Source organism: Daphnia magna, linkage group LG10, assembly GCF_020631705.1.
Source record: "Daphnia magna isolate NIES linkage group LG10, ASM2063170v1.1, whole genome shotgun sequence".
Taxonomy (NCBI): Eukaryota; Metazoa; Arthropoda; class Branchiopoda; order Diplostraca; family Daphniidae; genus Daphnia; species Daphnia magna.
In genome coordinates, this window is record NC_059191.1 from 3,401,203 (window position 1) to 3,425,000 (window position 23,798).

The 23,798-nt window shown below is 42.2% G+C and overlaps 1 pseudogene; it reads right to left on the reverse strand.

The window, feature by feature from the left end:
• Nucleotides 1-3,942: 3,942 nt before the first annotated feature.
• LOC116932524 lies at nt 3,943-19,260 on the reverse strand (annotated as a pseudogene).
• Nucleotides 19,261-23,798: the final 4,538 nt, after the last annotated feature.

The following is a 23,798-nucleotide window of genomic DNA, read 5'->3' on the forward strand; positions in this document are numbered from 1 at the left end:
TCTAAATTCGAACCCTTAACGGAAGGACAAAGCGCCGTCAGTCTATTTCCCCAAAGTAGCATTGCTTCCGAATTAAGTAGCTTAAACGTAAAATCGGAAATTGACCGAGTAACAATTCAGAGCAATGATAAGCCGAATGGAGATGTCATTAACAACGGAAACCTGTCTATCACATCCCACGATATTCTAACAGACAACACAATAACAAATTTAGATATTGCAAACAGGCAGATTGGCAAAACCACAAGGGAAATTGTAATTACAAAGAATCCCAGTTATTCCTCTTTAGCGTCAGATTCGTTTTCCGATGTTGTCGACCAGACCATAGAATGTTTTCCGATTCTACAATCGACTAATAATACTCTTCAATCCTACAGTTTGTATCACGCCCCAAATTCTATTTCTGAGACAACCGAGTATGCTATGCACGAAACAAAACAATTTACAAATTTGAACCATAAAATAGACCGATTAATAGACCTCATGGAAAATCTAGACAGCTTGATACAGTCTAACGTCTGACAAGAAAACGGGACGGTTCTCCCACCAAAGGGAAGGCACAATTATGCGTCGAACCAATCAAAACAAATCAGTTTTTCAATGCCCCCCTCCTCAAATACTTTCACTGGACAAAAACAAGCCTACGGCTACCGACAGATACACGTAAAGCCTTTCAGAAAGACTAACCGAAACAACTCAGGTCAAGATAGTTTTGGACAAAACAATAAGTTTGTGCAGTCTGCCATAGGGTGTGCAAATTGCGGCCTTGAAAACCACAACATCGAAATGTGTTTTCAATATTCAAGACAAAATAAAGGCCGGGAAAAACCGTCTTCTTGTTATTTTTGTCAACAAGTAGGACATAAAGCAAATTCGTGCCGAAGTAGAGACAGTCTGATTAGGTGTAACGTATCTACCCTTTACTGAACCAGAAAAACAAGTAGTACCAGCTGTAAAATAGGGCTAGTTTAAACAAAATAAAAATAATAATAATAATAATAAAAAAATTGATCCCAAGAAAGTTAAATCAGTCGAAAAAAAAAAATATTTATTTATTTAAATAATAATAATAATAATAATACAGCATCAACTTCACAAGTAGCTCAAATAACTCTATGGAAAACTAAGGTATACTTCAATCAAAGCAGCATTTGATCCTGGTGACGCGAAAAACCGTTACACAAAAATATTTGTAACGCAAACAAAAAGTGTTGGAACATCAATAAGATGGCTTTGAGTCCGACACAGAAATTATATGAGGGATACGATAAGAAAATATTACTTTGAATAATTTCCCTTGCCGTTTCTTACTTCACTGCGGGCTGCGAAACGAAGGCTAATACAGTCATTATTGCAGTTAAAAGGGTATTTTATATCTCAAAGAACTCTCAGGTAGTATATACCACAATCTGGGAGAAAGGTGATAGTTAAGTCACCGGTTCTCATTTTCTATTGTTTCCGGTATGGATTTACCGGAAAGCGTGGAAGTTTTTCGATACTGCCGCAGCCAGAAGACTCTACCCATAGATATCTTTAATGAAAGGAACATAAATGATAATGGTTCTGAGTCCAACGTAGATTTTTATAAGTCGAGATCTTCTTAAATTTTAGAGGCCACAATAAAGGAGCAGGGTGATAAATTAGGCACTACCTCTCTCTTTTTATTTTCCCGGAGTATGGATTTACCCGAGGGAATATACATAAGCATTTTCGTAAACGCTACGAACGAAAACAGAAAATATCAGACTCCTTTACACATGCACGCTCTCTTCCTACACTAAAAAAAAAAGAGAAGAAAGATGGCCGAACAAACCAATCCAACCCGCAAAGTCAACTACGTCCGGAATTACCGTGGACAGACCATGCTGTACATCACCGTCCCCGGTGCGATATATATTTTATATAGCATTTTCGAAAAATACAATAGAATTGTTGTAAATCACATACAGGATTTTTAAGAAGTCAAGATGATTTCGAACTTAGGTTAAACCAGAGGTGTATAAATTAAAATTAAACAATTAATGCTAAATATTTTTTGAATTTTTAATTTCAGCATGATTTATTAGGTTTAAAGTAGTTTTTTATTATTTGAAATTATAATCCTATCATAAGTATACTTGCTTTGAATATTATTAGATGCCGAATAATATTTATTTTCTGTGAGTTAATTTCCAATGGCTTGGTTCCCGTAAGCTAAACGGAAAGCTTGTGCAAACAAACTCACGACTTACATATATTTTATTCATTTTTTTTAATAAATTTAAAAATAAACCATTCGGCAAATAGATAATTACTGCTTTATTTTTTCAATTTATCGTATTAAATGCTGGACTTAAAATAAAAATACGTTCAAGGGAAAAATTTGAACACGGTTAAGTTTTCCCCTTTTGGAAACAAAGAAATTTTGACAATTAATAATGAAACTTCGTGATCGGCCCCAATTAGTTCTAATCGAGTTAACCGCCCCGCACCGATAAAGTGCATTCGGGGTGGAATTGAGGTGCCACTTTTTCAACCGGGGTGGTGCGGGGAAAAATTTGAGGTTTACCCGTTGCCCCGAAGCAATAAAAAAAAAGGCCGTTCTTTCGTTTTTAGAGTAAAAATCGGGGCAAGCGGGTAAAACGAGCTATTATCGGGGTTGTTATCGGATAGATCGGGTGAAACAGTCAATCGATAATGTTTTTTGCATTGATGAATCGATTGATTGCAATCCAATTGATTGCAAACCCAAATTGAATTCGGGGAGAAGAATTTTCCACCCTGAGCCACGCCTTGATGGCCCGAAATGAGAAACCCGATTTGCAAAATCGCCCCGATTGGGTCGAGGCCGCTCCTTAAATGAAACAATTGAAAATCTTCTTGGCTGTTGGAAGGAGGTCCGTAGAATATAATTTTCGCACATCCATTGCACTTCCAAGGTGACTAGCAGACGGACATCCCTGGAACTAACCATTGAGTACATAGATATCTAACGGATGTTCGGCCATGATTCGGACATCCGACGGCAGAAATGTGCTATATGGGATCTATGGATCCACCAATGTCTTTGAATTGCTTCCGCAAAATTGTTGACACTGCATCCATGTGGACATCAGATAGCCAACATTTTGGAGTTATGATGTTTTTCAACTCTGCGTCGGGAACGAATGTGTCATGAAAAAATGACCTTTCAATCTTCTTTGGAAAAATCAAACAAAATATAAAATTTAATACATAATTTCTCACATGAGAAAAAAAGATTATGCTTACATAAACCACAGTGTTTAAAACAATTTGGTACAATGAAAAATAAATTTAGTTTTAGAATTATGAAATACATGAAAGATTTAGTAAAAAATACCCTGTGTTTTTTAGGTGAACCACTATGTACTTGGGGTTTTTCCGATAGCTGTGTTAGATCTTCCAACATACTACTGGCATCGTCCTGTTTCTCCTGAAATTGAATAATGTTTTCTTGTGGCGGCTGCTGTCTTGACTCTTCTGCAAGTACTTTACTGTTGTCCTTCTAATTTTCTTCCACCTACAATAAAATATAGCTACTGGTAACATTGTGAATGAACGTGGATCGTTATACAAATATGCACGCATTTTACATATTTTCTATTTCTTATGAAGTGTATACGAAACGTTTCTTTTACCAATGACCAGGAAAGTCTCTTTTTCTCTGAATCTGTAGATGATTGTTTGCTTGAAATGGAAGTATAGGAATTACTCCCGTTAGAATTGGGAGTATCAGAGCTACTGGTGTTGGTATGGGAGTTTCTTTGATCAATATCTGTATTTTCTGGTTAAATGTTATGTAAATTGTCTTCGTTGTTGAAGTCCATGGGTATTTCTTCCTCAATTTGTACTTGTTTTTCGTTATTTTTTCCAAATGCTCTGATTCCAATCGTGAAAATTCCTTCTCTTCCGCGATTCATCGAAAATATATCATCACCAACTTTACTTTCCTAATGAGTAAAATAAATATATGGTTATGCAATTACATTAAGATGAATTTTGTGGTTGTCGGAAATTAGTAACAAAATAATAAATGTTAAAGCTTACATTTTACAATATATTTCATACATTTTTTGATGATAGTGAATAGCCTACCTGTTTTTTTATTCTTTGCAGTTTCTTGTAACCGTTGCGCCTTCTGTTTGCCTTGCTTGATCTAGGATGGAATTTAGTTCCTGATTTCGAGCTTTATATATTTCTTCGGGTTCTTGTACCATTCGACCATCCTTTTGACTGTCGTGGAACATATCCAATCGCCATCATTGCAGTCAGTATATGGGAGCACGTCATGGTACCCGGGCAAGTGCAGTATTGGTTTGGGTCTCCATTCTCACCAGAAAACAAAGTGACACAGTGTGTGTCAGCGCTGGTTGAGGTGATAGCGAAACATTTTTGCTCGGGCACCAATGAAATTCTGTTCTCCAATATTATAAGTTGTGCACGGCAAAGAATAGTTGGACTGGGTACGTACTTCTCGATAATTTTGGAGTGCTGTCAACCTAGCGATGAATACATATGTTATACAAAATACATATTGGGTATATTTTGTACATAATTTTTACGCGTTACCTCTAGTAATTTTTTCCCTTTTACAAGAACATCAGTATCCAAGTTGCACAATTCACTATCGTCGTCAATCAACCGGTAACACTGCCTCAGTTCTTTGCGAAGCATTCACGTTTCTCCGACGCTGCGTATAGCTCTTTTCACTTGAAGTAATCGACGTCGTGATATTTCGGCACTTCCATCGATGATTTTTTCTTCGTCATATCCTCTGTGCTTTTCGAATCGCCTTTTCAAAAGGGAGTTGAAGGATTCGATTCTATTTGTTGAGAGAATATTGTTACACTTGGGGGTGATGTGTAACACGAGTGTATTAGGACGTCCACACGGTAAGACGTCAAGTAAGAACATTGCATTCAAGAGACACTACACCGCCTATTTATGGTAGGTGAACAGCAAGGTTGAATCATCGAGTGCTTTCGCCCTTGCTGTTTCTACGAACAATCGAAATAACCCGTATGACTTATTACTGAGCAAGGTCGGTTGTACGAGTACATCCGCCCTTGCTTGTTTCTACAAAAGAAGATGATACCCTTAACCATTTACTACAAAGCAAGGCCGAACGTTCGAGTACATTCGCCCTTGCTTGTTTCCCCGAAGCGTTAGAGAAGGTGCAAGCGTCCTGTGACGCTACCGCAACATTCAGACAAAACAAGGTCGAATGTACTCGTACATTCGCCCTTGCTTGTTTCCAAGAAGGAGGTGAGTGTGGGGGTGTGTCTCACGCGTATGTCACGTGATCTCCACGTGACAGATCCCCCCTCGTGAAGGCGGTCGCCCCCGACTGCTTGATAAAAATAAAACCCCCAGAACGGTAACCCCCAAAAAGTCCTAAAACCCTAAATCAGAAAACCCAACACACCAAAAATAAAGAACAAACAAAAAAATCCCGAAAACAAAAAATTCCAAACGAACACCCCAAAAGAAGCATTAAAAAAAAAGGAAATGTCGTGTCAAACCTCCGCCACCTGTTCGAGGTGCGGTAGGAAGTGATCGTCTTGAACATCTAATTGTTCGTGGGCCCTCATACGGCCTCTCAGCCACACAATTTGGTAACTGAGATAAGTTGTTGCCACCACTAGTAATAGTAACATGATCAGAAGTTCAAACGGATATCTTGGCTCCGACAGCTGAAATTCTTCGGTCGTCTTCTTCATTAACTCTTGAATCTGGAATCCTGTCATTTCAGACGACGCACGAGCACCGTCGTTTCGGCGCAGTAGGTCGCTGATGAAATTAATTGATGTGGCATTCGCCTTCGGGAGCTCAATGATGGCGACCGATTTGAACGTTGTTACATTAAACCCCACTGCGGCCAGCGTGGGTGCCACCAGAGGATCTAACGAGGCCTCCAATCGTCCGTCTAAACTGGCGGGGAAGACCCAGTCTTCCGTTCGAGCCGTACATCCAGGAGGGACATGAAAAATCCCAAACGGAGGCAGCAACAGTGATTGCGGGGGCCCTTGGCTGCTACCGATCGGACATGAGAACACCACCTCATGAGCTGTAACGGCTGAGAACACCCAGCGATTCTCTCCAAGATAAGCTACTTCGGATCCTTTCCATTCTTTAAATTGTTGTCTGCATTGCGTTAGCTTACGGTTGGCGTCATTGGTGAATAACGAAATCGCACAGGATTTCCGTGCTCCCCGTTTTCCTAAACCTGTATGAAAATTACAAATTAATCGTTCCAATTGTTTGCAACCCTGAACGTCGGCAGTCGAAAGTTCAATAAAAGTCTCCAAATCTGTGGAAACGGCCAGAAAATTCGGTAGGTCCCCGATCGCCACTCCATGGGTGCCATTGTCTGTTGCTCGTGGTAAACTGAAAATTTCAAACAGGGTATACTGCTGTGCGTGATCGTAGATCGGAATTTTGATAAAGAGACGAAAACTTCCCTCCACCGCTGCCACCGTCACCATAGCTTCACGATAGGTCACCCATAATTCTTCACTCGATACTGCCCAACCCAAGGGTAGTTGTCGATTAACTGCTTTCAACACCGAAGCCATTTGAGCAGGTGGAAATATCTGAGGCGCTAATCGGCCGTTTGCCAAGAGGGCCAACCCTTCGTCAAGAGCGTCTGCCAAGTCTCGAAGCCACTGCAGGCTCGCTTCCATCGACTCGAATGCTGTGTCTAGATTGATGAAAAAATCGAAATACTCGATCATGTAAGCTTGACGCTCTGCCATTCGTCCAAGCAAATTTTTGTAATTCTTTGTTAGTTCCGCCGTTTGCCCTTCCAACTCCTGGATCAGCTTGGTATTTGTCCGGATCTCCCAAAGTGATTCGTTCACTACAGTTGCCTGCTGGTCCATCAAATGGACTATTTCATTTTCCCGGTGTGTAAGGCCGGTGATCTTCTTATTCAATCCAGCGAGATCAGCCTGGGTGGCTACTCCGAACAGCCACTTTAACGCTGATCCGCCGCCATCGATCACCGCTCGACGTTGTTTGGAAGGAGAACCAATGGCGTCCCGAAAAGTTGCTAGTCGATGTTCGGATTGATTTAATTCACGTTCAAACCAATGACACTTGACATCAAGTTTTTTGGCCGCCGATGCACCTTGTTGATTTCCTGTTTTACGGCATTTAACGGCCATGTCCGCGTACTCCTTCAGCCTCACTTTCAATGTCTGAACCACTGCCTCTGCCGGTCGTATATCGAGGTCTGTTATGACTGTCCAGAATGATTCTCCGAACGCGACACCCGGCTTTTCATTGAAAATCACGGTGTCTCGGACAAGCAACGCATCAACCTTGACTGACCCGAGAAAGGCCAATACACAAATTGTGTAAGGCAGCAACAAAGCGAGGTAACGATTCGGTCGACCAGCTCGACGAGCCGGCTGTATCCTTGTGGGGAGGCGGGCCGGCCTGCTTGCTGTCTCTGGCTGACGAACTCCCCCAGATGACGGTACTGGATGGACGCTGTTGTCGGATAAAACTGCAGCCCTCTCACCGTGGTTTCCATTATCCGTACCCGTCTCCCGATGAATCCTCACAGGTGGTTGAGGGGCGTTTGGTAGAGGTGTCTCACGTGTCGCCTCTGTGGATTCCGTATTCAAATTTGGACCTCGTTCGACCAAGTCGTGAAAAGGTTTCATCTTTACGACGTGCACAATCTCCGATTTTCTTGATCCGGAACTTAACTTCACTTCGTAGTTCACGGGAGTTGTCTGTCGGATCACTTTGAACGGTCCTTGCCAGCGATGAAGCAATTTTTCTGCTCGTTTTACTTTTCGAAAGGGTTTGTACACCAGGGCCTTGGTCTCCTACTTGAAATTGAAGCTCTCTGTGGCGACTGTCATACTCTCGTCGCTGGTTGTCCTGGGCGACTCCCAATCGCGTGTGCACCAATGCTCGAGCCTTCGCCAATTCGGTCACAACCTGGGTTGCATAATCCGGAGCCGTTCCCGACGTAACCAGCCTAGGGTTGGCATCCGCACCTAATTCCAAATCAATAGGTAACATTGGTTCACGCCCGTAAAGCAAAAAAATGGTGAATATCCCGTAGATTCCTGCCGCGCCGTGTTGTAAGCAAAACACACGTAAGGTAATGCCTCGTCCCAGTCTCTATGGTCCGCGCTGACATACATTGAGAGCATAGCCGCCAAGGTGTGATTCATTCGCTCAACCAATCCGTTTGCCTGTGGATGGTAACTTGACGTTGTCTTGTGGTTGGTTCCAAGATTCTTCATGACTTCTTGGGTAAGCTCAGCTATAAAACATTTCCCTTGATCCGAAATGATGGATTCCGGTGCTCCATGATGCAGCACAATTTGTTCAACGAAAAATGTTGCCACCATATCCGCCTTTCCGTTGGGCATGGCCCGTAGTTCCACCCACTTCGTTAAGTAGTCAACAGCAACGATGATCATCTTATTTCCGGTGTTGGACATAGGAAACGGACCTAAGAGGTCGATTCCCACCTTTTGAAATGGACGTGCCACCTGAATACACTGCAGGAAACCGGCTGGCCGTTTGTTCACTCCTTTTCGACCCTGGCAATTAGGATATGATTGCACATAATTCGTAACATCAATCGCCAAACGCTCCCAAAAGAATCGATTAGCAATTTTCGTTAGGGTGCGTCGAACTCCCATATGCCCTGATATCAAGTCGTCATGGTATGCCTTTACGACGCGTTCCCGAAAGGAACGTGGGACGCACAGGCGACGATACTGTTTACCGTTTTTAATGGTCTGTAAGCATAGTCGCCCATTGAATAGACAGAAGTTTTTTAACGTTGCACGACCTGCTTCCAACTGGTCCATCAGACGACGCCACCGCGGGACCCGACGCTGCTCCGCAACGAATTCTTCCTCCGGTCCAAAATCCACCGATCTGCCACTCCCCACAAGTCCAATGGCCACACAGCGATCTTCTTCTTGGTCTTCGATCACGGGTAAAGGGCATCGCGAGAGGCAATCTGCGTTGTCATGGAGTTTTCCGCTTCTATACCGGATTTCGATGTCATACTCCTGTATCGACAAGCTCCAACGTGCTAGCCGTCCAGCGAGATCTCGTTTGGTTAACAACCAACACAGCGCCTGGTGGTCTGTAACTACCACGATCTTGCATCCCCATACATAACCTTTAAATTTTTTAAAGGCCCAAACCAAGGCCAGGCATTCTTTCTCGGTGATGCTGTCGTTTATTTCGGAGCTGCTTAACAGGCAGCTGGCATAGGCCAACGGATGTTCTTGCCCTTCCACTCGTTGTGCCAATACCGCACCAATGCCGTAGCCACAGGCATCGGGAATGATTTCCATTGGTAGGTCATAATTCGGATGAGCCAGGACTGGGGCTGCAAGCAGCGCTTGCTTCAGTGTGTTGAAGCTGGACTCCTGGTCAGGACCCCAATCAAACACTGCATCCTTTTTGGTTAACAAAATTAACGGGCGTGCAATTATAGAAAAATCTTTGATGTGTGGACGATAATAAGAGCACAGGCCAAGATAGCTCTGTACTTTCTTCACTTTAAGAGCCACCGTCTTTCCTTCGTTGCACGGTGGGAACTCCTTTACCGCTGCTAATTTGTCCGGGTCTGGACGAATACCATCCGCATCCACTACATGACCTAATACTTTCAAACTGGTTTCCGCAAAATGACATTTGGACACCTTCAACTTAAGGCCCGCTTTCTTTAAACTCTCCAATACCAACCTTAGTCGTTCGACATGGAGGTCGATTGTTGACGAGTACACTATAACATCATCCAAGTAGACGAGGCACGCTGTCCATCGAAGTCCGGCCAGTATAATATCCATGGACCGCTGGAATGAACTGGGACCGTTCGATAGGCCAAATGGGAGTACCTTGAACTGGTACAACCCATCAGCCGTAATGAAGGCAGTCTTGTGACGGTCCTCGTCTCTCACCGAAATCTGATGATATCCGGCTTGTAAGTCGAGGATGGAAAAAAATTCTGCTCCTTCCAATCGACTCAGCACATCCGCAATTCTTGGTAGAGGATAAACATCCCGTACCGTGACTGAATTCAGCTTTCTGTAATCGACACAGAATCTCCATGTTCCATCCTTCTTTCTGATTAGTACCACCGGTGCGGACCACGAGCTGTCCGAAATTTCGATAATTCCCGCCTCTTCCAAACTTTTTACTTGTTCGTTCACGATGGTTCTAGCCTTCCACGCGCTGGCATACGGGGCCTGATGGATTGGCGGGGAATCTCCCGTTTCAATGTTATGTTCGGATATGTTGCAGCGGCCTACTTCCGAAGCGTTTGCCGCAAAACATTCCAAATTTTCTTCTAGCAATTGGAACATTTTTTCACGTTTGTCTTTCGGAATGCCATGATTTACTTGTTTTTTGGAGGTCGTCTATGAGTCTCCTCCGCTGAATCACTTCTTCCTTTGTTGGTGGTCTGGTCATTGGGGAGTTCTCTTCTTTTGTCGTTAGGCCACAGCTCAGCACTTCTCCGTCGTAGCCACTGATGACTCCCAATGTCGTCCCCTTTGGAATCCACACGCTAGTCGACGTTAAATTGGCCAACGGGGTGAAATCCACTTTGGCTGCCAGTAACGCGTGTCCCACCGACACTCCCTTGGTTTGTAGAAGTTTTCCTGATGGTTCGAAACAAAAGTTCTCCGCCTCTAAAGCTGGCGCTACTGTCATCACATTGGCCACTGAGAAAGAAGGGATTGTTACATCAGCGTTGGTAATCAATTTAACCGGCCGTGTTTGGTGATCTGTCCGCTGCGATGTAATGGCTGCAAGAGGCTGATCTCCAAAAGTAATTGAGGCCTTCGGCTCTCGATAATCGATTTGTACTTTGCCATACTGTTTCAGGAAATCATTGCCCAAAATCAAATCAATTCCGTCCATCCCAAATACCACCGCTTCGCCAGTTGCTGTTCCCATTTTGTGGTTGACCGAAATGGTGGCTGCTCCCATCAACGTTGCTTGTTCTCCATTAGCCATCACCACCCGCGGTCCGTCCCATGGACGCAGCACGAACTGGGATGCACGTAGCAGCTCCGGTGATATAACTGTCAGTGCTGCCCCTGTGTCGACGACTGCCATTACTTGCCGTGTTCCACAAGTGACTTCTTCTCTGATCAGCTTGCTGAAATCTAGTCTAAGGATAGGTTGCTCCTTTATCTCCTCCTGTGTTGATGAATCTGCAGTCGTCTCGGCTAGCTGGGACACGATGTTGATTGGCACGGGAGGACCCAACGGCCCTCTCTGTGGGCCAGGAGGACCTGAGTAGGATCGTTGTCGGAAACGAGCAGATTGCGGATTTTCCCAACAATTCCGGGCCATGTGCCCCGTTCCGTTACAACAGTAACATTTGAGTACTCCGTTATTGTTTCTGTAGATTCTCTCCGACTCTCCCCACGTAAACTGTCTTCTCGTTTCCTGGTCTCTTCGGAGGTGGAGTTGCTTGAATCTTCAAACTTTCTACCGCACCTTGCAGTTCTTTAATTACTTTCCATAATTCCGTATCAGCCACAGTTGGAGCTGGTTTTGGAAGGGTCCGAATGAAATCAATTGGAACATCCGCCACTCTGGTTGCTGCCACCCCGAGCACCGCGTCCGGCCAGTTTCGTCTATTGGCCAAGAGCTTGGCATCAGTAAACCGTTTCGCCGCCTCTAAAAATTCTTCGCCTGTTTTGGGTTGTAACGGGTACAATTTTTCGACCAACGAGGGCCGTAATCCCCCCAAAAAGATAGTCGACTTTGGTGGCTTCCGCCATTGTTGGATCCACCACCCTACAAAGATCAATAACATCGTAATAGTAGTTAGTTGTCGCTTCTTCGATACCTTGAACCCGGTTCCGCAAGCGTGTTTCCTGGAACAGCTTGTAGTTTTGTTGCTGAAATGCTTTCAAAACAGTGTTCTGACTCCAGTTACTGCCGGAAGATCAGCTGCGTTGAGGCCAACCCCCGGTCGTATGGGTAAATCACGCCACTCCGTCGGAAGTGTGGAGCACAGGTACCATTTTCTTGCCGCTCCATCCAGATACATGCTGAAATTCGCCCTTAGCTCCGTATCGCCCCATTGATTGTACGCTCCCGTTGACTCGTAACGCTCAAGCCGGTCGAAGGCGTCATCTTCCGGCGTTGCCTTAAAGACCTTGGGACTCAAAAACTTTATCTGAGGAGGCATAATGCCAGTACCTGAATCACTATCGGTATCTGCAAATAACTGCTCCTCGTCAGTGCTATCCCCGTTTTCCTCTTCTTCGCTTTCTTCGCTACTTTCGTGTGCGTCGTCAATACTCTTGTCTACGTTAGATTCTTCAAGATCTTTCGCAGTACTCTCCAACTCGTCGTCTTCACTCTTTTTCGCTACCTTCTTTAACTGCCTCAATACTCTTGTCTACGTAAGATTCTTCAAGATCTTTCGCAGTACTCTCCAACCTTTTTTCAGCCTGGATTATCCGCTGCCCACTTCCCACTACGTCCTCTGTGCTGTCCGGCTCAACAGTTTTTCCTTCCAGATGCTGTTCCGGTACCGGGCGCGTAGATGGAGGCAAAGGGTGTAAACGTCTGCTCGGATCCCTTGGACAACTAGGCCAACGTCGATTCGATGACTTTCTCATTTACCTCCGGCAAAAAAATGATTAATGTCTTTCTGCATTACAATACCTCAAAATCTTGTCACAGCAATAAACGATTTCCTTGAGAAAGCTAATAGAAACCAAATAGTCTTCCCCACTGTCAGCCGAAAACGTGGCTCCGTATCCAACAATTTAAGATTTGGCACAACCCGTTGGTTAAACCGCTTGTGGTAGAGCCCTAAACGATTTTCGCCTCTGACAATGAATAATACTATAAGATAAACTTCCTTGCCTTGTCTCCTTAGTAATGCTGCATCTCCACCATTTGTTACACTTGGGGGTGATGTGTAACACGAGTGTATTAGGACGTCCACACGGTAAGACGTCAAGTAAGAACATTGCATTCAAGAGACACTACACCGCCTATTTATGGTAGGTGAACAGCAAGGTTGATTCATCGAGTGCTTTCGCCCTTGCTGTTTCTACGAACAATCGAAATAACACGTATGACTTATTACTGAGCAAGGTCGGTTGTACGAGTACATCCGCCCTTGCTTGTTTCTACAAAAGAAGATGATACCCTTAACCATTTACTACAAAGCAAGGCCGAACGTTCGAGTACATTCGCCCTTGCTTGTTTCCCCGAAGCGTTAGAGAAGGTGCAAGCGTCCTGTGATGCTACCGCAACATTCAGACAAAACAAGGTCGAATGTACTCGTACATTCGCCCTTGCTTGTTTCCAAGAAGGAGGTGAGTGTGGGGTGTGTCTCACGCGTATGTCACGTGATCTCCACGTGACAATATTGTAAACCCCGTAGTCCTTTAGTGCCCAAAGTCCCATTTCCTTCATGTCAGGGTGAATATTTTTTTCGAAATAAACTGAAAAAACCTAAAAAATGATTTAAATATGAATTTTCAGTGAAATTTTATAGGATTTACATACATTGTTCCGTACATGTCTTTGTAAGGTATCCAGCGAAACGCTGTTTGCGTGGTACGATTCATGGTGTAGAAGTTCGTAAAATTGTTCACGATACCTTTCCAATTCAGGCTTCGTTGAGATCCCGAGACTTCTTAACTTCATTTTTATATTCATCCATGCGTGAATGTGACATCTAGCACGAGGTATAGTGTAAGAATTCGTCGACCAAATCAGAATTTAAACGGTAAAATTTAACTCGTGGCTTTTATTGCCCAGTTTTGACCCCAAATTTGTTGCCCCGAATCACCCACTTTCTACTTTTATTACTCTAACGGTAAAGTCAGCCTTCTTCCGCCGACCTTATATTTTTGAACACGCCTGACCTCGTTTGACTTTAAATTCGACTCTCTGTGTTACCGTATAAAAGACGGACAAACTTCACCAGCAGTAAGTCGAGTCACCAGTCGACCAGCGAGGCAGTCAGTGAGTTAGTCTTCTCCCGATTCCTCCCTCCGTCTGTTACCTTTTCCCTTTAGTTTTTGCTGCTGTAATGTAATTGGTGTAAAATCTAAATCAACATCAACACGCTAATTGTTTCAATAGTAGGAAATACCTAAAAAAATAATATAACGTACAATTTTGGAAGTATACAAGAATTATGTCATAGATACGTCCAGTATACGGCTCAATCGAAAAATGTCGAATATAAAAAAAAAAGAAAACATTTTTTCAATATGTTAGAAAATCTATATAACAAAAAATGACATAAATCTAAATATAATCTGTTAAACTGTAACAACTTAATGCCCGATATTCTTACCTTTTCAATAGCGTTAACTATAGCTTGCTCTTCATCTGTGCATATTATGATATTTTTAGCTTCCGCTAATCTTTTAATTTCTTCCTTAATCCTGTTGAAGAAATATTCATAGGATGACTGAAGTTTCTTTGAGTGCAAAAAACAGGCTAAACCGATGGTGGGAATAGGATTTCCAGGAAGATTTTCATATTCTGTATGGTGGAATGAAAGCCAACTAACGTTAAAGCTTACAAGATCAATGTTCGTGTCGTATTCCATTACGACTGCCGGTGAATCCGTGCGATCCAGCAGCAATTGGAATTCATCAGCCATTTCTAAAAATGTAAATTAATTGTTATCCGAGACGTACCTAAAATCTGCAACGTATAATTAAAAAATAATAAATAACGTATAATACATATTCACCGAAATGCAAACACGCGTAATTGAACTCGGGATACAGCTCGAACTTCCGCATGAAATTTGTTTCAATGCCAGATAAGTAGGCGCTGTATTGCGCATCATGGCTAAGTGTTGTTGCTCTTCTTGCCGCCTTTTGTGCATTTTTTACTTGCTGTAAATTCCTCGGAGCCTGTACAGCCTGTTTTTTTTTCATATTCTTCCCTACACCTTCAATGATGTCGCCATATACTTGGGAAGGTGGGTCATCTTTTCTTTCTTTTGCTGTTGTTAAGACTGACTGGGTAGTACGGTAAAGAGGCTTTTCTGTTTTCTCAAGCCGTTTTGCATATCCGTGCGAATACTCCTTGTTGAATCACGATGCGTCGCCTTCGTAGTTAACCAGAACCTCATTAGGATATTCTTTGTGATGCAATACTGTCTTGTTATACTGGGTGGTAAAGGACTCTGGAGTTTCACCGCAATTGATCCTTAATTTGAAAGTAGACTGGGAAAAGATAGTGCACCGGCTCTCCTTCTCTTCCCCTTTGAAATCTTCACTGTGTTCCGAAAAAAGATATTTTTTCTGAATGGTTTATGTCACTTTTCCCCTTGTTTGACGCCAACAATATCCATCCATGCGCCAATCCTGTTCAAATTTCTCGCCTTCCCATCTAATCATGAATTTTGTACCTATGTAACATAGATTACATTTTTATTACATATTATAGATATGTTTAAGTTGTATGTTTTGTTATGGAACGAAATGCAATGATAAATACGTAATCTTTCTACAATGAAGTAGAAAAAACGATTTGGTAAACATTTTGACAATTAATGAAACATTCTATTGCTATGTTTATCTTTAACAGAAATCTTACCTGGGTTTGGCAAAAGAGCATGCGATGGGAAATTTGTTTCTTCGTTGATTATATACGCAGGTAAAGTATTATCCGAAAACATAGAAATGATGCTCAGCATAAATCCAGTTTGTTTTTTATTAAAAACCATTTTCCGTAAGTTCAAACGAGAAGGAAACACAACAGAGAACGGATTACTTAAATCCAATCACAAACGGTCAATTAGTTTTCTCACAACTTACACCACTGACTTACTCCCCAAAACGAGTGACCCAAGGGAATGATCCACAACAAAAATGTCCATATGGTCATTTCCAAATAAAGTCAAGCCACAAGGGCATTCATCATTTCGTTTTTGAAAATGCTCTGTTGCAATATGCAAGAAATTTTTTCAACAATTTTTTATTGAAACAATATGTTAGATATATATTTGCTTATTCGGATGGCAATCCTTTCGATTTCGCCAATTTTTTATTATTAATAAAAAAAGACTGGACTTGTTGATTTTTCTATTTATTTTAAACTATCGTGTCGTATTAATTTCAAATTGACAAACAAAACCAAACCAATACACGTACACGGAAGGCTCCATACACGATTTACCCAATTTCCACCGTCGTCTTCTAGTGATGAACCATGTACAAGCGGCGCTAAGCACCCTCCAACTAGGGGGAGAAGTTTGACAAATACATGGTATAATACACGATGTACCCAGGACACGCACACGACGATTCGTACACGATCTACACTGGCCCTTCAGACATTTAACCAGTGCTCCCGTGATTCATCATTCTACATCTTTAATTTCATCTCTAAAAGGGTAAGAACAGCACACGGGCTGAACTATACTTTACAAGATGTTGCGGACAACAGCATACGTGGTTATCTATTCCGAGAGACGCTACAGTCGACGCTTTAATTACCAATACTAAAACTTTCCGTGAAGAATCGTACATTTTTGGATAAGTAGGAAATTCTTAAATAGCCTTAGAAACACAGTGAATTTATATAACCTCAGGAAGGGGTGTAAATTCAAAAATTAGTGTAAAACCCGTCTTCATTTGTCCTAGCGAGAGTTCTGCTAGACGCCTAAGAAGTTGAGTAACGTTTAAGTCTTTCCTATTTTAATTCTTGTGTCACATTGCATTTGTCCATTCTGTGTCGGAAGAAAAATACAATAGTTAGTTAAAGTCCAGTGTGACTTTTAATCATGGAAATGCAGCTCATTACCCGTTTCTAACGAATTTTGCGCTGCTTTATTTATAGTCGATCCAGAAAAGACTAATCCGTGTTTACCTAGTTCCCTCAAGATCCAAGAAGACGATTGCATCCGCCTCCTGACTTGTCAACCACATTGCCCTGTTGTGACAGTAAAGCGCCAGCCAGACACAAGATTCTTAAATCTCAACCTCTAGAGAAAGTTTGGCTGTCTCAAGAGTAGGGACAGTCCTTCAGAGTGGTTTAAACAGCCCTGTAAATCAGTCAGATTCGGAATCTGACTCAGAAGCAGATTAACTCAGCCAACGCATCCTATTGTTCCTGTGATAGGACAACACCTTTTTTTACCTCTAACACATCAGCAGGAGCTTCAAAGGCACAGCTATGGCAGCTGTCAGGAAATTCATAAGCGCACCTATTTTTGAGGTAGCCAAACAGAAATCCCTCGTCAGTGGTTAGAGCGTTATGAAATGATTTCTACCCACAATGGCTGGGGCGATGCTGACAAACGCTGACATGATAATAAGCGATGTTGACAAAATAATTTTAGTATGTACAGTATCCTGCACAAAAATCCGAACACCGATTTAATTTTTTAAAGCCACCTACTGGCGAAGTAAAGGGTTTTTGTTTGTATTTCTTTAAGGGGAAGGGTAGACAGGGTGATGGACACGACAGGGCAGGGTTGGGTGAGTCTAGACCTTTTTCTTAAATGCCTTAAAATATTACGCTTCAAGGCAAGTAACAGGTCGGGTCAGGTATTTTGCAATCTCCCAGGGTGGGGTGAAGACCTAATATATTTCCACTGAAACTTGAACTTAAGGCTAAGTTAGGAATTCTGGAAGGTACCAAAATTTATTTTACTAAGAGGTGGGTCAAACCACTGACGAGTTTTTTACACTCACAGAAATAGAACAGACCACACACATTCTCGATAGGGGCTCAAGCCATACCACGTTTTGATTAGCGGCGTATTCCTTTCCACGTTTCGAAAGAGAGCTCAGGCTCGAGCACGATTAGCCAGAGCTTAAGCTCAGTTGACGGTATGCAAATTCTGTTATCCCATATAGCTCCAATTACTCACAAATTTACGCCTTCAGCTAGAAAAAGGCATTGAAGGCATCAACATAGAAGAAGCTATCGCCAGGTGGCTTTTCAAGAACGCCAAAACTCGATAACAAAACTTACTAGATCGCATCATCAACGGCCTACAACGGCAACCCCCACTCGAAAAAGAAGAACTAGCCATCTATAAGGAAAGCTTGGAGGCGGTAACGCAAGAGTGTCTAGTAGATAATTTTAGAAAACAATTTAATTTTGAGCTTCAACGGAAGTCCATAGAAGCGTGCGAAGGAGACACAAGCGAGTGCACCAGCTATGAAGAAACCGCTAAGGAGAAAGTCAGAAAATTGAATCGAGCAATACAACAGTTGCTAATAGCCAGCAAAAGGCAACCGCCGACAGAAACATCTGACGAACCAGCCAAACGCCAACGCATGGAACTAGAAAGCAATTTTCAAGAGGTTAAAGAGAATGCACTCCAAGCTCAAAAGGAACAAGTGCGAGAATGAAACTATTCGTCCAGAGCCACTTCGGTGGTCCAGAGCACAGGATCTTTCGGGAATTCACAAGAAGACAGGAACAAGAACGTCGACTCAATGGTTAGAATACTTCGTATCGTGAATGAGAGCCAATCCCTTTAACGGAGACTCCAAGGAGTGGCCGAGTTTTATTGCAAACTTCGAGACCTTTGTCCACGATACCACTCTGCATAATAAACATAAATTGTTGATTCTTGGAGATGTTCTATATCCTGATATAAAGAAGAGAATGGCTCATCTACTACAGACACCAGGAACCTATGAGAGGGCAGTACAGGAGCATCGCCAAAAGTACGAGGATGTCCAGCAACTGGTTAGATATCATATACAGCATTTTATTCTCCTTCCAAGTTGCAGACAGGGTGACCACCCAGCTTTATACGAATTCTTATCGGAGCTCCACGACACCGTCACCACGCTACAGGCCCTAGAACAAGTCGAAAAATTGAGTTATTGAAACACTCTCGAACAAATGTCATGCAAGTTACCTCCCGACGTAAGAAGCAATTGATGGGCGAAGTTTGCGTTCCAAATGCGACCGAAATACGTTGATCTCAATGATCTACACCAATGGTTAATCACGTACACCGTATCATCCACTCCATGGTGCTTCAAGGATCAGCAGACGTGGTACAGAGAGCACTGTTAGCCATCACTATATCTCGAATAGCGGAAATCCCCATCCCATCATTTTACTTGCGGTCTTACCGATTTTCGTTTTCAACGGAGCAAACTGGGTAAAAACGTATGCTTTACTAGACAGCGCAAGTGAGTCATCTTTAATTCGTACGGAGATGGCCAGAAAATTGGGACTGAAAGAGCACATCAATCTCATCAAACTTAAGTCGATCCAAGGAACCGAATCGGACATCTCGACAACCACTACCAGCTTCACGATCGCATCCAGCAACCATTCAGTGGCCTATGCAATGAAGAACGCTCTTACAATACCCGAGTTTCACCTCACTAAACGAAAAATCCATTGGGCCGTTGGAAATCGCTCGTTGGAGCCATTTATCCACAATACCACTAGAAGAAATTGACACGTCGCTGGTGTAAAGCATTCTCCCTCTCGGGTTAATGGGTTGATGAATTAAGACAATTGGTCGGTAAATAAACTAAAAAGGCGTATTTACCCACAATGATGATTATGTATTATTAAGCTGAGGCGGAAAGGTTTACAAAACGAGTAGGGATTCGTGGACGTAAGTCCAATCGGGAAACTGAGCGCGAGATTCGAGACAAAGTAATTTGATCTTACCTTGGTAGTGCGGGCGTACAAGCGTGAGGGAATAATAGGAGAAAAACGGAAACAATACTACTTGCGCCGACACGTATAGTATTTGGAATACGTGTTGAGAAGATAATTGAAATACTCGCGATGCTCGGGTGGAAAGAAGAACAAAATAAGTTGGGAGGAATAACTAGTGAATTAAGATGAATAAGCTAAGACATCAAGATAAAAATTCTACTGTTTAAGAGTGATAATTCAAGCTAAAGGCGACTAAACATCTTGCAAGCTGGTACTTGTCTGACTCCTGCAGAAAGTGGGTTCACCATGAAACGTCGAATCTTCGTGTATGGCGTGATATGTGATGACGTATAGGTACTTCACGCGTGTAGCCAATCACGGATGTCTTGTAACGTGGCGTGATGTTCGTGTTGTACAGGTACATCACACGCGTGAGTCAGAACCCGGAAGTTTTATCGAGGTCAACATGATTGCACATGAAGCAACTAGCAAATACGGTTATAATAGTGAATAAGAATATAATATAAATATAAGGTAAGCATAAGCAAGTAGATCATATTGTGGGTATCTTGCAAAGATATATACATTTTGATTGCTTCGTTACACTGGTAACCATCCTGCTTGGGTATGATATCCTGGATGTACATCTAACGTTGGATGTCAGATGGCCGGCTAAGGTTGCGCCAGGCCCCACAGCAATACGGACTTCTTTAGGCTGGACGGTAGTTAGTTCCAGTTAAACCAGCTAACATTTCACAAGAATATAATTGCAAGTCACTGCACGTCAACAAAATCGAAAGAACACCCATTAACAGCATTGGAAGAGAAATTTTCAACAACAGAGCCAATCGTCACAAAACCAGACGTAGGAAATTAGTTTCCCCGGATGATCAAGCTGCGTTAACCTCTCTTGGTCAGACGATTCGCTTGCTGGATACCGGACGTTATGAGATAGGCCTTACGTGGCGAATACCCCGCCAAATACTTCCTGACAATGCCCATCAGATATTGAAAAAAATTTCGCTTTGGAAAGGAGATTACTACGACAACCGGAATTAACAAAGCGTTATTCAAAGACCATTAATGAATACGTTGAATTGGGATACGCTAGACAAGTTTCATCAGGTGAATTAAATAATGAAGACTCGGGAAGAAGGTGGTACGTTCCGCATCATGCAGTGACTCACCCTCACAAACCGGATAAGTTAAAAATAGTGTTCAACCTATCGGCAAAACATCGTGGTATCTTATTGAACACAGTATTGTTAAAGGTACCTGGCCTCTATTCCAACCTGGTAGGAGTGCTATTACGTTTCAGAAAATAAAAAAATCACCGGCCGAAAATGGCCAAAATGTTCCTGCAAGTGCGTTTGAGGGAAGAAGATCAGACGAGCCTTAGTTACTGGTGGAGACCACCAGGTGATGTTCTCAAATCACAAACTTTTCAAATGATGATCACATGTGGCCTTTCCAACTTTATTTGCATGAGTAGACATACAACTGGGGAAGGGGCGGTTCAGTCATCCCCCAAGCAATACAAACAGAAAAAATATGAAATTGGACTTGTTCTACTTACAATAATTGCAGTAATTGCTTGTCGAAACGAATTTTGTCCAGCAGATCTTTTCCAACTAAAAACTACCCTACCAGAAAAACTACTGCCTTCTTCCTTTTTACGCCTCTTTTCTTTTTGTTTTATGCAGCCTCTTATTCCCCCTCGTTTGACGTTTTCGCCCATCTCCCTTCAATTGTTTTCTTCTGAATTCTACGTCACATAAGGTAAGATCAGTACACGGGCTGACCTATACTTTACATGCTCCTTCGAACCACTTACTTTAATTGAAATTTAATTTAAAATTTAAGTTTTTGGGTCTGTGAGTGTGACGCACCACGTGAATGCCTTGGGGAAAATGTTTTTTTGTTTCATGTTACAAAAACTTTTGAATTCTCCTTCAAAAATAAATTAATAAATAAAAAATATGATTGCCATTTCTTTCTTTCTTTTGCTTTCAATTTGGAGCGAAATTTAACAATTGCACAACAACACAAAAAAGAAAAAGACTTTCTAAAAATATATCTAGAAATAGACAACACCAAAGTAATTTTTTTTAATTTTCGAGTAGAGTGGCGCCATCTAGCGCTCAAAATTCCAACTATTTTATTTTTTTTCAAAAATTATTTCAAACTTGCATTCTAGCTGAATGGATACGTAATCTCGGCGTCCCAGAACTACAAACTTTTCTTTCTTATCAAATTCAAACAATATCTCCACCAGAAGGAACTCCTACGCTACCTAACGGTCAAAATAACAAACTTTTTCAAAAAATTTAAAAATTGTATTTTTACCTCAAAAGTGAATGCTCACACCACCTAGCGGTCAAAAACCAAAATTTTCCATTTATTTTCCAAAATTTAAAATGTTTTCTGTCTTTTTACCAAAATTTCATATCTATGCAACCTAACTTTAATAAACTACGCTATGGTGAATCTTTGTTAAGTTCTTTATAAATTTTTGTTCGCATGAATACTTGAAACCTTGCATTGAAACCTCCATTGTTAACCACCGAAATAAGCGGAACGGAATGTGGTTAACTCAGTGGCTAAAAGGCCACGCTGCGATTGTATTAGCTGACACGACACGAGGTTACAACACCGAAAATGGTGTTGTAACCACAGGTTGCGATTGCAGTGTAAGAGTGACCTCGTTGCCGCATCTCCCTCCGTCTTCGACTACGGCGGAAATGCATGAAAGGGGAAGACAAAGAAGGAGCGCTAACGCGAACAATTAGTTTTGGTGTAAATCGGGTGGCGGAAGTGTAAGGGGAGGGTAACCTATAGCAAAACCAAAGGGTGTTAGTTTAGCCAAGGTCAGACAAGTTCAGACGTGTCTGCCCCTCGGCAATGACACGAACACACACACACACACACACACACGTACATACAGACATACAAAACAAAAAATTAAATTACATTTATCCCTAACGACTTCTGTCGTTAACATTCATGTTATTGGAAAAGCCAATTTTGGTACTCCGTTTAATAACCAACTATCTTGAATCGTGTTAAAACACCGCCCAAACGCTGTGACATCATTTATTACTGACAACAAGATCGGTACATTGCTCGAAGTTACCGAAAGGTAACTAAGAGCCAAAATCGAAATTCGCTACATCAACCAGTCACCTGTTTGAAGGAAGGAAGGAAGGAGGAAGAATCTAAACCAGTGGAGTTTTAACAATACGCCCACTATCTGGAGAACAGCGCTAATCCCTTCCATTAACCGCAACTGGTGGCAATAACGAAAGTAAAAAACTTTCACCTTAATCTTTTTATCCACTCCTTTAATGGAAATCCAGAAGTGGAACCCTGCTGAACCACTAAGCGCCAATAACTAAAAGGTTTGAAAACCCGGTATCATCGACGATAGAAGCAAGGAAAGACAAGCCCCTTTTCTTTTTTGCTTCAGTTAGTTCCAGCAAAAAAAGTCAAGATTACAGGAGCGGCGATTGCAACACGTTCAGGCGTAAAAGGCCACCTCACCAGGACAAAGAAGAAAATAAAGAAGTAAAAAGACGTCTCCATGACAGCAGAATTGGATATTGACCTTGCCACGGAGACTGAACTCCTGAACTGGCATTACCAAAAAATGTATCAAGGCGGGCGATCAAGTAAGATGGTCTCTGCAAGCTGCCAACGCCACCAAGGAGCAAATCGAAGAAGATTATTCCACAGTAGCGGAAGTCGAAGAAGAAATCAGTATGGTACTCACTCTCGCAAAAAAAAACGCGACGAATACTAACACAAACTGGACGCTAAGTTTCAAGACCAGCAGAAAATGAAGATCGCAAACGGGATAAATACAGGAACAAGCTGCTCCAAGATTTGCTCAATTAACAACAAGAAGCATTTGTAGCCCAAATTCTTTATCAGCAATAGGCCTACACCTTACAGATTCAGCAGCTAATAGTTCAAAATCAAGCTACGGTACAAATGGCATCTGCAGCAGATCCAGGAGCAGCCAATCTGCTCCAGTAGCGGCTGCTCCTGTTCCAGTAGCAGCCATACCTGCGCCACAGTCAAATTGCCTTCTCCAAAGGCAAATAAAACATTCTAAAGGAGATATCCTTGAGTGGACATCATTTTGGTAGAGCTTCAAT